General features: G+C 38.8%; 1 long non-coding RNA gene across 1 annotated transcript; it reads right to left on the minus strand.

Moving 5' to 3' along the window:
* Window positions 1–8,886: 8,886 nt before the first annotated feature.
* Window positions 8,887–12,112, minus strand: LOC119738841. Its single transcript, XR_005272512.1, has 4 exons — window positions 12,044–12,112; window positions 10,987–11,093; window positions 10,128–10,260; window positions 8,887–9,273 (listed from the first exon to the last, which is right to left on the minus strand). It is a non-coding gene; the product is annotated as an uncharacterized LOC119738841 (long non-coding RNA).
* Between the last annotated feature and the right edge of the window lie 2,573 nt (window positions 12,113–14,685).

Genomic DNA, 14,685 nt, shown 5'->3' on the forward strand with positions numbered 1-14,685 from the left:
AAGTGACCTCGGCCGCTTTCCATAGACGTGGCTACGGCTAGGAAGTACAGGAGTCTATGGGAAGTGACCTCAGCCGCTTTCCATAGACGTGGCTACGGCTAGGAAGTACAGGAGTCTATGGGAAGTGACCTCGGCCGCTTTCCATAGACGTGGCTACGGCTAGGAAGTACAGGAGTCTATGGGAAGTGACCTCGGCCGCTTTCCATAGACGTGTGTGTGATTGCAAGCCGTAGTCAAGTAATTTGAACACAGCCTTGATCAAGGCTTGCTCAAGAGTAGTCTGGTACCGTTTGCAGCACAATGGGAAAATACTAGGTTGCCATCAGGAACTAGCATTTCCATTGACATTTAATTTGTTTGATACAGAACAGGGATAGCCGTGTCTGAATTACTCAGCTATGGCTCATGTGTAATATCAAGCCGTAGTCGTAGCCCAGTAATTCAGACATGCTAATTATTCCAATTTTAAAGACGCTCCTTAACAACACAGGACTGAACAATTAAGAATAATTTCTTGATATTGTAATTCATTATATCATATATGATACAAATTTACCGAATGTTACACTATACTTGAATATTATGTATAAATGGAGCTAAAATAATTCTTGCGTACCTTTTATCTATTTTATAATGGAAAATCTTAAGCAACTGATCATTTGTGGTGTTTGTTTTTTTCAATCGTAGAGAAAATTAGAATTGTTTTCTGTTTCGGTAGACGTAGTTTATGTATCATATATAATTAATAAACTATTTTTTGTACAGAACTTAGCTGTGGAGAATGGTTCACACTACAATGTCTGATAGGGAAAAGAGTGGAATTATATAGATGTCCAGATTTCAGAGATTATAGAGCAAACTTTTGAGTCGACTAGACAGGGTTGAACTTTGGGCATTTCATTTGAGAGTTGCCAGTTCAATCTTGCATTGATATGTTTGTCTTAATAAGAAAAGTACTTTATATTTTGCGTTGAAGCTAAACTGTCTCAAGTCGAGATTGATGGTCTTTATTTTACTAGTATCTTTTTTTGTTACTTGTGTAGTTATATCCCTGAACTTTATGTACAGTTGACACTCAATGTATAAAGGCAGTAGGGAAATCAATCATCCCTATTTTTCCTTTTCTGGATGGCATTTGTGAGAAAACGTGTTTAAACCCGAGATTAAACCCAAGTAGTAGTAATGGTACGCTTTTGGAAAGAATGCAGTATCCAGACGCTACTTCTTTGGCTATGCACAAAGTCTATGGAGAGTCTAAGACCACTTTCTAACAAAATTGGACTCACGTTTCTCAGTCGCAGATTCATGTCTTTTTCGACATTCTTGCAGTGACAAATTCATTGAGATAATATATGATGAAAAAATTACGTCAGGATGCAACAGTCTTTCCCATATTTCTCTCGGAGTGAAATTTCTTTCTTTTTCTTTACACCTGAGACTCTGACAGAGAAAAATCTATTCAAACTTTTTTTTTCAATCTAAGTGTATTTTTTTTTCACTCTGAATGATCTGTTGCCTACTTTTAGTGGGTAACAGAGTGATTTGTCGGATTAAAAATAAGAATGTTTTTGCAGGTTTTCTGCAAGGTGTGCGTGTATAAGAGATCCCTAACTTGTAAGTTCCTAACAATTATGCATAACTACCCATGATGCATGTACCTTGATGTAAGTTCAGTCTGTCACAAGCCAATGTGGCCCATCAGGCTGGCATTTATCTCCAGTTTCAGTAGCATGAAACAAGAATATTTCTACTCCCCCTGGATGGGATGCTAGTCCATCCCAGGTTACTCCCCAGCTAATGCTGGAACCATTTATACTCTGGGTGGAGAGAGGCAAGTGGGGTAAAGTGGCTTGCCCAAGGACACAGCATATGACCAGCAGCTGGATTCAAACCCTAATGTGTCCTTCAACAAAAATTGTTGAGATTTGTTGGGTTCCAATAATAATTTCAGTGACAGTTAAATCTTCTTTGTAAACATGTCCAATTTTTCATTCTCGAAGATTCATATAATTGTCAGCGCGGCTACGTAGTAAATAATTTTATACATGTGTACTTTACATGTATTGTCTCTTACATCAAAAATGTTACATAGTGACTTGAAACAATGAGAATCCAATGATTAGAAATTAATGTGTGGTCGACTAATTTGAGTGTTTATGTTTCATTTTAGTATTTTGTTGACTACTTCTTTTTCATGTTTTTATTTTATTTATTTTTTCATTTGATGTGACCCTAATATGAAAATGAAAATTAAGAAAAGGAATTGTCCAGATTTTGTTTTCATGTTGTACATGGATTGGCTCGTCCCAATTTGACGCTGGTTTTGGAGGACTGTGTAATCGCTAACACTGGTTCTCGACTTCCTAGTCAGTTCATTGGTCAACTGCACCCTGTTGGATTTGAATGGGTTTTGGAAGCACATGTAAAAATGCGAAGGTTTCAGAGAGAACCATCTGGAAACATTTTCATTTTGTAATTTTAATTATTGATTTTAATTTGTTGTATAATATTGAAAACTATTGTTTCTTCAGTTGAAAATTGATTAAACTTTGTGAATCATTCAAAGGAGAGAAATCCCTTTATGTTTTGAATTTCAAATCGTATTGTAAATGGAAATAAATTCCTTTGTAAATGGTGATCGTGGATGTAGCAAACCGAGTCATTAAGCCGCGCCCACTGCCATGTGAGCAGCAGCAACGCGTGACCCACTCAACCAATGCTGCAATGCGTGTTCAAGACGCGCGCGTCGTACGCAAATGCACGCGTGTCAGACCACATTAAATCACGGCTGTGATTGGTCAGAATATCATGGGGCGGGGTTTAAGTGGATCAGTTTATTATTTTTGCTGGGTGGGATCGTTGCCTTCCAGTGAAATTGAAATAACCTACATGTATTTCCATTATGAACGAAGGTCATAACCTCAGTTTGTTTATTTTAACACCAAATTCAAACTTGTGGAAAGTCCCAAGTTTCACTATTCCCGTTTTTACCCAAAATTATAAACAAAAGCAAATGCTAGGGGTTAAACTGATTCTTTTTTACTTAAACAAGGCCAATAAAATGAAATATCTGCAAACGAAAATAATGAACTTTCGGTGAGACGACCAGCGTAAATCAACACAAAAATACTTAATTTCTACACTTAATTCTAAGATTAGAATGTATTTTACCGATTTATGTCAAAAACGGAGAAAAACCTGCCAAATTTAACTAAACTTAATTTTCTTTCAAGAGAGGGCGCGCTACACAAATAGTGGTCACCATCGTAAAGAATGTTCTGTCTTTAAACTGAAAGCAGGAATGCAACTTTCATAGTTCAAAAACAACAAACTCGTTTTCCAGACGATAACTCAAGAAATGCGTGTTGCATTGAATCGATATTTCGTATTGTGATTAAAGGTAACATATATCACAAATCTGTTGAATTTGGAGTGGGATCGTCCGACAATAAAAACAATATAACCAAATAATGTACTGGGGAAACACGGAGAAAATCCCGCCAATTTATGTCATTTTCATTTTTCTTTCACAAGAGGGCGCGCTATTGGTCACCACTGTACTGTGTACGTAAGTACAAAAGTATTGTCAACACGAAAAACCATGCCTCAAGTTCATGACACAAAAACGCTCTCGGTTTGACGATTCCTCACTAAATTCAACAGATTTGTTCAATCTTCTGTATGTTTAATCAATTTATTAAATGTCGATTTCATGCAAATATGTATTTCTTGAGTGGCTTCTGGAACCCGTGTTTTTTGTGTCATGAAAGTTGACTAAAATCTCCAGTTATTTGTAGCAAGCTAGTTCTTTAACACACTACATTTCCGGAGTATATTAATTATATTTTTGACGGTTTCTCTCCAAATTCGCAAGTGATGTGTTGTGTATGATAAGTTATCAGGAGATTTGATTTCAGTCCAATACAACAAGCATTTCTTGAAAAGTCGTCTCAACAACGAGTGTGTTGTTTTTGTTCCATAAACATATTGACTCAAATTCGCCTTGTGTTTTGCGCGCTTACATGCCACATTGTCTTGGGTATATTTTGTATTATTGGTCAACAATTAATATCCAAATTCAAGAGATTTGATACATATATCACGTTAAATCGTTATGCAATATTTCAAATTAATGCACCAAGTACTTCTTGAGTTATCTCCTCGAAACCGATTGCATTGCTTTTTGTCATGAAAGTTGACTCAAGATCGCCAGTATCTTGAGCGCTTTAACACACTACATTTCCGGAGAATATTAATTATATATTTTTTTGATTTTGAAAAAAAATACTTGATTTTGGACAATGAGTCATCTTTAATGCCAAAACCCAGTTACTAGTCCTTATCATTTGTTTGTAAAACTGTACGCATGCAGTACTGACATGCGTGAAATGTTTTGGTTAAATATGATTGTTTTATTTTGTGTAACAAAATGCTCTGCAACTAGTTCGAGAATACCATAGTCAGTGATAACTCTGTGTTAAGTTAAATTCATATAGACTGTTACTTTGGAGTTGAAAGAAATAAAATGTCAACTGCTTTTCAGGAAACACTGTGTTATTTCCAAACTTGTCTCTCCCATAGTTTTGAATTTCTTGATCCAATCATGGAGGAATAAACAATATAAAAAAAAGAATATTTTATATTTTTTATTCTATTTGATTCTGAAAACAACACTTCAATTTTTCTAACATAAGTTCAGTCAATTTATGTCTCGGGAATGTAAAAAAAAAAAGAAAGGGAAGAAAATTAAGTAACAATAAATTAATGTGGGACTCGAACCTGAGTCGCCTGATTGGGAGTCCGACGCCAGTCCACAAGACCATTAACGCGCTCAAATGCTCAACCAGTTCTACTTAATTATAACCGTAAGATAGGCTTATCGTGGCTTTTCACGTTGACGCCCATGCACGCTTAGACGTACATCGCAGCCTGACGATGTAAAACCTTCGTTAGATTTTGGGTGTAGCTGTTCGAATTGATCTAAATTTAATTGGAAAAGGATAAAGGGTGTCAACTGAGCTAAAATCCTGAAATTCAATGAAATAAAACTCGTACAATCTTTGGTTTCAGTACGAAACACACGTGTTCAACGGATGCAGAGAAGCCCATTTCTTTTGTTAAATTCCTTTGTTGAATCTTGCGTTAACAATAAAATGTTTCCATTGAGGCGAAAGGATTAAACGCCGCGATCTTTTTTCACGCTTGAGTGCCTCTGAATGGGGAATATTGAAGCGGAAAATCACGAATTTCAGCACTTAGGCAGCATTTTATCCCACATAATGATACTTTTTGGAGAGGAAATTGCATACTGAATACAACTGTATTTTCAAAATTCAAAAATTCGCCGTATTTAAAAAGTCAAGGTAATTTTTTAGGAAAAATTTCACCAAAACTTTCCTCATCCTAACGTAGGCGGCGCTATATATATTTCATTCTCGCACGTGCACCGTATTCAGAGTTGGCTAGCGCATTAGCGTGTGTGTATGGCATCGCAAGGGATGGGGGCGGGGCTGGCTGCCTATTATGTATACATGTACGGTTTATAACCCTTTTTAAAAAACATTTTTCCACTAACAACTTTTAGTAAAAATATTTTGCTTGTTCCCCCCCCCCCCCATCTCACACGACAAACAAAATTCCCGCCCCCTCTTGCTTCATGGGTATACCGGGGCCCTTTTATTAATATCCTTATACGCGTCTCTTTTGTTCCATTAAAGTTGACTTTTATTCTGATTGCATTTTTTTTCACAGACCTTAATTATCTATTGTTTTAGTTGTAGACCTATTCAACTTTTATTGGTGAGATAAATTGAAATTGTGATGCTAGGATAAGATTGGGTACAGTGGATAGCGGGTGATACTCAGATGGGGCGGCGGCTAGCGCGATAACAATGCCCACTGAGAATGAAATATATAAAGCGCCGCCTACGTCAGGATGAGGAAAGTTTGGGTGAAATTTTTCCAAAAAAATTTCGTCGACTTTTTAAATACGGCGAACTTTTGCATTTTAAAACTATAGATGTATTCAGTATGCAATTTCCTCTTCAAAAAGTATCATTATGTGGGATAAAATGCTGCCTGAGTGCTGTAAATCGTGATTTTCCGCTTCAATATTCCCCATTCAGATGCACTCAAGCGTGAAAAAAGATCGCGGCGTTTAATCCTTTCGCCTCAATGGAAACATTTTATTGTTAACGCCAGATTCAACAAAGGAATTTAACAAAAGAAATAGGCTTCTCTGCATCCGTTGAACACGTGTGTCTCAAACTGAAACCAAGGATTGTACGAGTTTTATTTCATTGAATTTCAGGATTTTAGTTCAGTTGACACCCTTTACCCTTTTCCAATTAAATTTAGATCAATTCGAACAGCTACACCCAAAAATCTAACGAAGGTTTTACATCGTCAGACTGTGTTTTACGTCTAAGCGTGCATGGGCGTCAACGTGAAAAGCCACGATAAGCCTATCTTACGGTTATGATTTAGCAGAACTACATCAGCATTTGAGCGCGTGAATGGTCTTGTGCACCGGCGTAGGACTCCCAATCACGCGACACAGGTTCGAGTACCACCATAACTATATTGTTACTTAGTTGTTTTTTTTTGACCTTTCCCTAACCTCTTACGGTTATGATAAAGCAGAACTGACGCTTTGTTTAAGCGCGACAATGGCTCGCTGGACCGGCGTAGGATTCCCAATCTGGCGACTCAGGTTCGAGTCCTACCATAGTATTGTTATTTAATTGTCTTCACTTTTTTTTCTTTCCCAAAAATGAATTGACTGAGCTTACTTTTAAACAAATTGAATTATATTATTCTTTTTTTTTTTTACCTTCCCAACTTTTTATAGCCCCATGCCCAAACAAACATTTACTAAACTTATCTTTTAAATAAATTGAATTAAGTTTTGTTTTCAGAATCACAAACAAACTACCAAGAAAACAAACAAATCAATAACAAACAGGTATTTTTTTCACTTTTATTTATTGTGATGATTTAATATCTCTTTATTCAAAGAACTATGCACAGCATTTCAACAATCTTTTAAGTACACATTTACTTTTAAAATTCACCTACACAATATTTACACTGCAAGATAAGATTTATCGGACTTGAAGGGAATGTACAACATTTGCTTTTGCTGCAATTTTCAGAAATAAATGGATTTGGAGGATTAGTATGTTATAGCAAATACTGTTAAAAAGACTTTTTTCGCATTTGGGCTTGTAGATGCTGGAAAAGCCAAGAAAACCAGACATGTATTTGCAGTCTGGTGACCCCACTTATAAGATAAAACGGAGCAATTAATAGACTTTGGGGAATTGTAAGGTCAGAGAATCAGTCTAGCAGACTTGTACCTCTTCACAGGTGTGTAATCAATTGCAAAGAAAATGCGGAATAACTAATTATAAAAAAATTGGGAGCAATTTTTGAAAAATAGCCAGTTTTCTCCAATGCTGGTCGGCTGACCAGCGTTGGAAAAGAACCATTTTTCTTAAAATGTCAGCACATCAGGAGCCACGATTTTACAGGATATGCTTTAGACTGTCATTCCCCAACAATCCAGTAAGGTATTTCGCGATAATTTGATCATTTCGTTTTGTGATGTTTGCAAAAGTTGTATCTTCCCTTTAAAGAAAGGCAGTAAACATTTAATGTTTTTACAGATGAAATAAAGAAATGAAGTCAGAATATCACACAATATTGGAAAAGAATGTTGCAACCTGACACCACTTCAGCGGTTGTGTGCAAAGTCTATGGAGCGTCAAAAAATTTCTCTAAGTATTTCTCAGTCCCAGATTCATGTCTTATCATCATTTTTGCAATGAATGACTTCATTGAGATGATATGAAGAAAAAGCAGCATCAGGTTGCAACATTCTTTCCCAATATTGTACATGAAAAAATATAGTATTGACAATGTGATAGATAGACGGAGAGGCTCTGCTGGCAGAAATTGTGTGCTTAGCAGCGCTATGAAATTGGGCCCAGTTCAAATCACTTATTTTCCATTTGTTTCATGCCTTCTGGACCTTACACCCTAATTACCTGACAAACGTGATCCGAAAATTTGTACATATATATTCATATCAATATAAACCATTAATTAGTATAATTACATTACGTACAGATGACTACCCCCTCCTTGAATAACCATTCCTGGCCCATTCTCATGCCGTTGGCTTGTCTCTAAACAGGCCCCAGAAACTCCAAGAAAACAAACTTGCAGAGTTGTCCTACATGTAAGCAACATTTGTGACGTGAACATTCATAATTATGATGAACATTTCAATGCTGCCTGACTGACTGTCCGACCGAGTCACTGAGTACTAACTGATCGAGTCAGTCACTATTATCACTGACTGACCGAGTCACTGACCGAATCACTGACTGCGCGATGAGTCACTGACCAAGTCACTCAGTTGATGACAGCCACTGAGTCGCTCAATGAGTCACTGAGTGATTCCTTAACCGAGTCGCTGACCGAATCAATGACTGAGTCACTGACTGAATCACTGAGTCGCTGATCGAGTCACTGAGTCGCTCACTGAGTCACTGACTGAGTCACTGACCGAATCTGACTGAATCATGGAGTCGCTGATCGAGTCACTGAGTCGCTCACTGAGACACTGACTGAGTCACTGACCGAATCTGACTGAATCATGGAGTCGCTGATCGAGTCACTGAGTTGTTGACTGAGTCACTGACTGAGTCACTGACTGAATCTGACTGAATCACGGAGTCGCTGATCGAGTCACTGAGTTGTTGACTGAGTCACTGACTGAGTCACTGACTGAGTCACTGACTGAATCTGACTGAATCATGGAGTCGCTGATCGAGTCACTGAGTTGTTGACTGAGTCACTGACCAAGTCACTGAGTCACAGAGTCCAGCTTAACTAGGCAAGCCTACTTTGTTTTATGCCATGAGAGACTAGCCTCTCTCCAGAACTGTTGTTTTCTCCTGCATAACCACCTTGCCAAAGCTAAATAAAGAAATGTTTCAAGGCAAATTTGCCAATGTGAAGACCAATTAAATCACTCCTAAATTAATCAACAGTATTGTTCCATTATTTTATTTTTGGAAAATCCCTTTGCAAGCAGGAGTTTCTTGGAATGTACATATTTAAACAATCTCAAGACTAGGATAGGGACCACCTCAGGAAACTGGTGCCCTGTTGTCCTTGGCCCACTTCTTCATGACACGGATGATGTATTCCACCTGTGGGTTACCGGTGTTGCGCAAGATTTGGAGGATGTCTCGCAGTGTTTCTCTGTAGAGGGAAAAAAATGACAAAAATCTAGTGGCTTGAACTTCACTGGGTTTTGTGCACATGAAGATGAAAGCTATTAACAAGATGGACTTTGCGTCGGGGTGATGTAAATCAATGTTAGGTTTTGCCCTTCACCGATGTATAAACACTGTATACTCGGTGTGTTACCTCCCGAGTGAAAGTTGGGAAAATAATCACTTGGGTGGGATTCGAACCCACGACTCGACCATGGAGCTTACGGGGTTGGTTGGCTGGCTAGGCAACCAATTCTGTAAGCTTGATGGTCCAGTGGTTAAGACGTCTGCACTAACAAGCAGGAGGTCATGGGTTCGAGTCCCAACAGAGTGATTTTTCCAACTTTAACTCGGGAGGTAACGCACTGAGTATACAGTGTTTATACGTCAGTGAAGGGCAAAACCTAATAGTGAAAATGAAAGCTGTTTATAGAATATGGGGGAAAAAGGAAAAATCCATAAAGATCAATGAATTTGAACTAGAGGGCTAAGAACGTGAAAAGTATTCATGAAAATTTGTAATAAAAAGCCGTATCCTCTCTGAGTGATCCCCGTTTGATATTTGCCAGGTCTGCATCGTGACTTTGGGCGTGATCCCTGGCTGCATGGCATATGCGGGTTGAGGGCTTCTGACTAGCGCCCCTTTGACAGAGACATTGACAATTAGGGAACCGCCAACATTGGGCTGGATAGCTCAGTTGGTAGAGCACCGGAGTGATATACTTATTGAGATGTAATTGGTCAGTACGCACTGTTTGATCGATGTACTGTGGTCACCTGACCAAAGGTTGAGATCTAATTGGTCAGTGTGCACTGCTGATTGACAGAGATGACACCCACCTTGGTTCATGGCCAGCTATGATCTGCTGGAATACGCCCACGCACGCCCCTCGCTTGCCTTCCCAGTATTCAGGATTGGGGTCCAATCTTTCCAGGACACCGAAAGCCTTGGTCGCATAGTAGAACTGGCCATCTACCGATAGAAAAGATGAGATTTGAGGATCGAGAGACCGTGACAATTATATTTTGAAGTCGAGCAAAAAAAATCAGAATTCCGAATGACAAACCTGAACTTTTCGATCATATCGCCACAGTGTTGACAAAGTGATGAATTTGTCCCAAATCAATATTTTTAAGCAGTTTGGGATTTTTGGCTATTCTAATATTTTATGATGCCCTCTACATGCTTACCAAAGTTTGTGACACAAAAGTGCATCCTTCATTATTCAAGCTATAATATGACACAAAGTCGTAAATGTGCAACAAATCTTTCTTTTTTTCTTTTTGACGGGGGTTCGTATTCTCGTTGATTTTACACGTGAAAACAATGTTGCAATCAGACGCCACTTTTGTCTTCACACATCATCTCAATAAAGATGAGTCATTGCAAAAATGTTTCACAAACACGAATCTGCAGAAACATTTCCTATTTTGTTCAGAAATACTTGGAAAGTTTTCTTGACTCGCCATAGACTTTGTACACAACGGCTGAAGTGGCGTCTGGATATGTGCATTCTTTTTTACAAGTGTGTTATATTTAGATTGACATTTCCTCTACGATTTGGGTTTTGACGAAGTGACAAATGTGTTTTGTGAAATCGGTTGCAGGTTTAGATTAAGTGACTGGATACTAATTTGGGGCTAATGCCAAAATCTTGACCAAACATCCAACAGACAAAAATAGGGGATGATGTTTTACCTTGTAGCCGTCGTTGGCAATGAGCTACAGCAGGCTGAACGATTCGCCAGACGTCTCCATCTTAAGGTACAACTCCCAGGCTAGTCTGGCCTTACGATTCACGATGTCTGAACAATGAAAACAACACAAAGAAAGGTTATAAATACATAGGATACTGCTGTAAGAAAACACATTGGGGTCCACAAAAGATGTTCGGTTCAGTGGATGCTCGTTTTAACAATTTTCGGCCAACAATGCTCAGTGTAACTGTGTACAATATTTGGGAGCCAAGAGGGATGTTCAATGTAGCAAATTTCTGTCGTACAATCTGCTTGAAATGTGATAGAACAAATCCAACATGGCAAATGTACGACTAAGATGTGAAGTTTACACGTTTAAACGGAAAAACTTCTCAATCCGTTTACAAATTTCTCAAAACAAGAATTATAGAAAAGGGAGTTCTGTTCACGCGATCTTCCTTGGAGATAACCACACATAGCACAAATAATTAACGTTGTTTTCAAATCCTCCTTAATTTACAAAACCTTAGAAGCACCGTAGTACTTGATTACATTTGGGGAACACGTAGTTACATTTTTACTTTATCAACGACTGCCTGCTATTTACTATGTCAACCATTGTTGATTTATCATGTCAATCACACCGGTCTGCAGATCAGACATAATGGGTAAGCAAAAGCCACTGTCAATGGCTAAACGTTTAAAACGGTTCTTAAAATATTTGCTTAACGTTTACAAAATGAAACGCAAAGTCACATCCTTAATATACGATCAGGGCGATGATTGCATGCTGGTTATGTCATTGTTAGAGACCCTTCAGTCTACCTCACACATGGGCAACATGTGCATCTCCCTAATGCCACTCTGGATTTTCCAGCAGTACATGAAATGCATGCACGCGACGTGTCCTGACTTTAGTTGGACATTTGGTTGTGCAGTCACAATTGTGAGTGGTCAATACATTATGAGTTGAGGCTTAACAGGTGGATTCATTCCCATCATTAGCAACTTGGAAGTTGGAAGAGGAAACGTCATTCACAATTGACGGTAATACTCACAGCATCTTGCCAACCAGAGACACGTGTAGTCATTCTTGATCTTCTCACTCTGAATGAGCACAAAAATCTGGGAAACAAGAGAAACGAAACCCACTCCAATTAAATCATGGTAAAACCAATTAAGTGCCCCACCAAAACAGTGGTCTAGGAGGCACAGCAAGATCCCCATCCTGGTTTTAGACTTGTTTTTTTTTTATGCCTATTCGCCCTGAACAAGGCTACAAGCCACTCCAGATATACAGGGCTACAAGTCAGCGCAAAGCAGCTAAATCAACCACACCATCTCTGCCCTCATAGGCACCCACTTATAAGCCATCAGTGTGGGGGTTTGGTCAGTATCAAATGAGGGGAATAATGCTCATTGTGATTTTTGGCAAGGTATGCACCCCTCTTAAGTCAGAAAATATGTGACAGCATTGCAGCGGTGGCAGCTTTTTGGGTGCTATCACTTGTTTACTTTTTTTTTAAATGGCAGCCAAAACATGCTTGTTACAACATACAATTGATCCGGTTCAAGCATATTGACGGCCATTTTGAAAACACAAATCAAAAGTGATAACACTGCCACCACTCACACTGCAAAGCTATCACACATTCTCCAACTCTAGATGTGCCTTTCAAAAAATCGCTATGAGCATTGCTCTTTTCGATCGTCTGCCGGTGGCCCAATTTTTGGACCAAAGCAGAGAGCCTATTACTCCTGGGTGGGGAGAAGCAATGAGTGACAAAGTGCCTTGCCCAAGGGCACACGCACCATGACCCCAGGCTGGACTCGAACCCACAACCTGCAGCTTTACCGCAGACCACGAATCCTGACGCCCTTAACCACGAGGCCACAGCACTCCACACTCCTCTTGAATCAGGACAGATCATAGGTTGGAGGGAAATAAGCACCAGGCAAGGAATTCCAAAGAGATGCAGCACGTGGGAAAATAAGCTATTGCAATATCTTTTTGTTCTACATCTAGGTATACGGCAACAGTATATGGATGAGAACAGACAGAAAGTCGGGCTTCTCTCTCAAACAGGGCCAACCATCGGTGGAAATTGATACAAAATTCCACTTTTCTTGGAAATGACAGCACACCAGGTGCCGTGATTTCACAGGATGCTTGAGACTATTATTCCCTAACAGTCAGGTATTTCATAATAACTTGGTAGTTTGGGTTTTTGATGTTTGCAAATGAAAGGCACCATGACTAGTTCAGGCACCATGACGAGTCACTGCGCCATGACTGGCAAACTATTGAGGGCGCACCAACAAAAATTGGGTCCGGGAGTCCAACCTACTTCCTCTGCTTCCTTGTAGTTGCCTGCTGTGGCTTTGGCCTGCGCATAGTTGTAGTTGAACCTATCGTCGTTGTAGAAGTAACTCTAGAAACGTAAACATACAAAAATGTCATCTTAGTTTTTCTGATAATTTTCCCACCTGCACTACTTTCTTCCCCCCAAAAAGGACAAATACAGCTAAACCATGCCACAGAAACAACTATGAGCAAGTTGGGGCGAGACTATAGTGGTCGATTCCTGACGTAATTTGATGCCTGAGCACTAATATCAACATGCAAACGCCTCTACTCAGACGATGGTCAAAATTGTTCACCAAATAAAGATAATGGTCAAGAATAATTCTAAACACTTTTGGTCTTGAATAATAGAGGGTGATTGGCAATAAATATTTTCAGGTTTTTGGAGAAAAGTTCAAAAAACGAATAGTGTCTAACATTAAATGCATTAGATAAAATGACCTGAGAGCAAATATGCAGTCCTATGCCCCCTGTCTGTCTGGCCTCAACTCCATTTTCAAAGCTGTTAATGAAATAAAATGAATCAATAAACATTACTGCAACTTTCCTAAAAAAATACAGCGGTGCTGTTGAAACCCCTCGGCCTGAGTTTGTTGATATAAGGTGCAAAATTACAAATACATGTAGTAGAATAGTTAATACTGGTCAATGGAATGACCTAGACCTTGACCAATGACGTTGACCTTTGACCTTTTGACCCCCAAATCAATCCAAACTTGACTTTCCTGAAGGGCAACCCCTGAAGTTACAAACCCGAATCACATTTCTAACTCAAATTATCATCGAGAAACAATCTACCTCCAACTCACCACTGATATACTCAGCCAAAAATAAGAAAATAATTTTCTGACATTCTTCTAGTTTGGTAAAGTAGAGATATATTTATTTATTAATTAAGAATTTGCTAACTTTAAATAACTTTTTTAGTGTTAACCAGGAATTTTCCAAGATTTACGCAAGTGCGCTACGTTAGGGAACACTCAGCTGATTTTTTGCCCAATTTCCGGACACCACCGTTTTTTTTAAATTTTGCTCAAAATTGTATGACAGTGAAATTGTTTACAGAATTTAAATGGCAAACACTACTGAAAAAAGTACCAGTAATAACTGAATGAATTTGAAGTTTATCGACAAAGAAGTTTGGCAACCGTGCATGAGGAAAGTCAGGAGAAACGTCGTAGTGCGCCACGTTAGGGAACACCACTATATGTGTGCATTGATACTGGGTTCTTAATTGGGGTAGGTGCGGTGAACTAAAAACAATAGGCCCTGGCCCTGCTGACTATATGACTATACAATCATGGAGCTATAAAAAGAGGTCTTACCCAACAATGT

This window comes from Patiria miniata, unplaced genomic scaffold (assembly GCF_015706575.1).
Source record: "Patiria miniata isolate m_02_andy unplaced genomic scaffold, ASM1570657v1 HiC_scaffold_10, whole genome shotgun sequence".
Lineage (NCBI taxonomy): Eukaryota > Metazoa > Echinodermata > Asteroidea > Valvatida > Asterinidae > Patiria > Patiria miniata.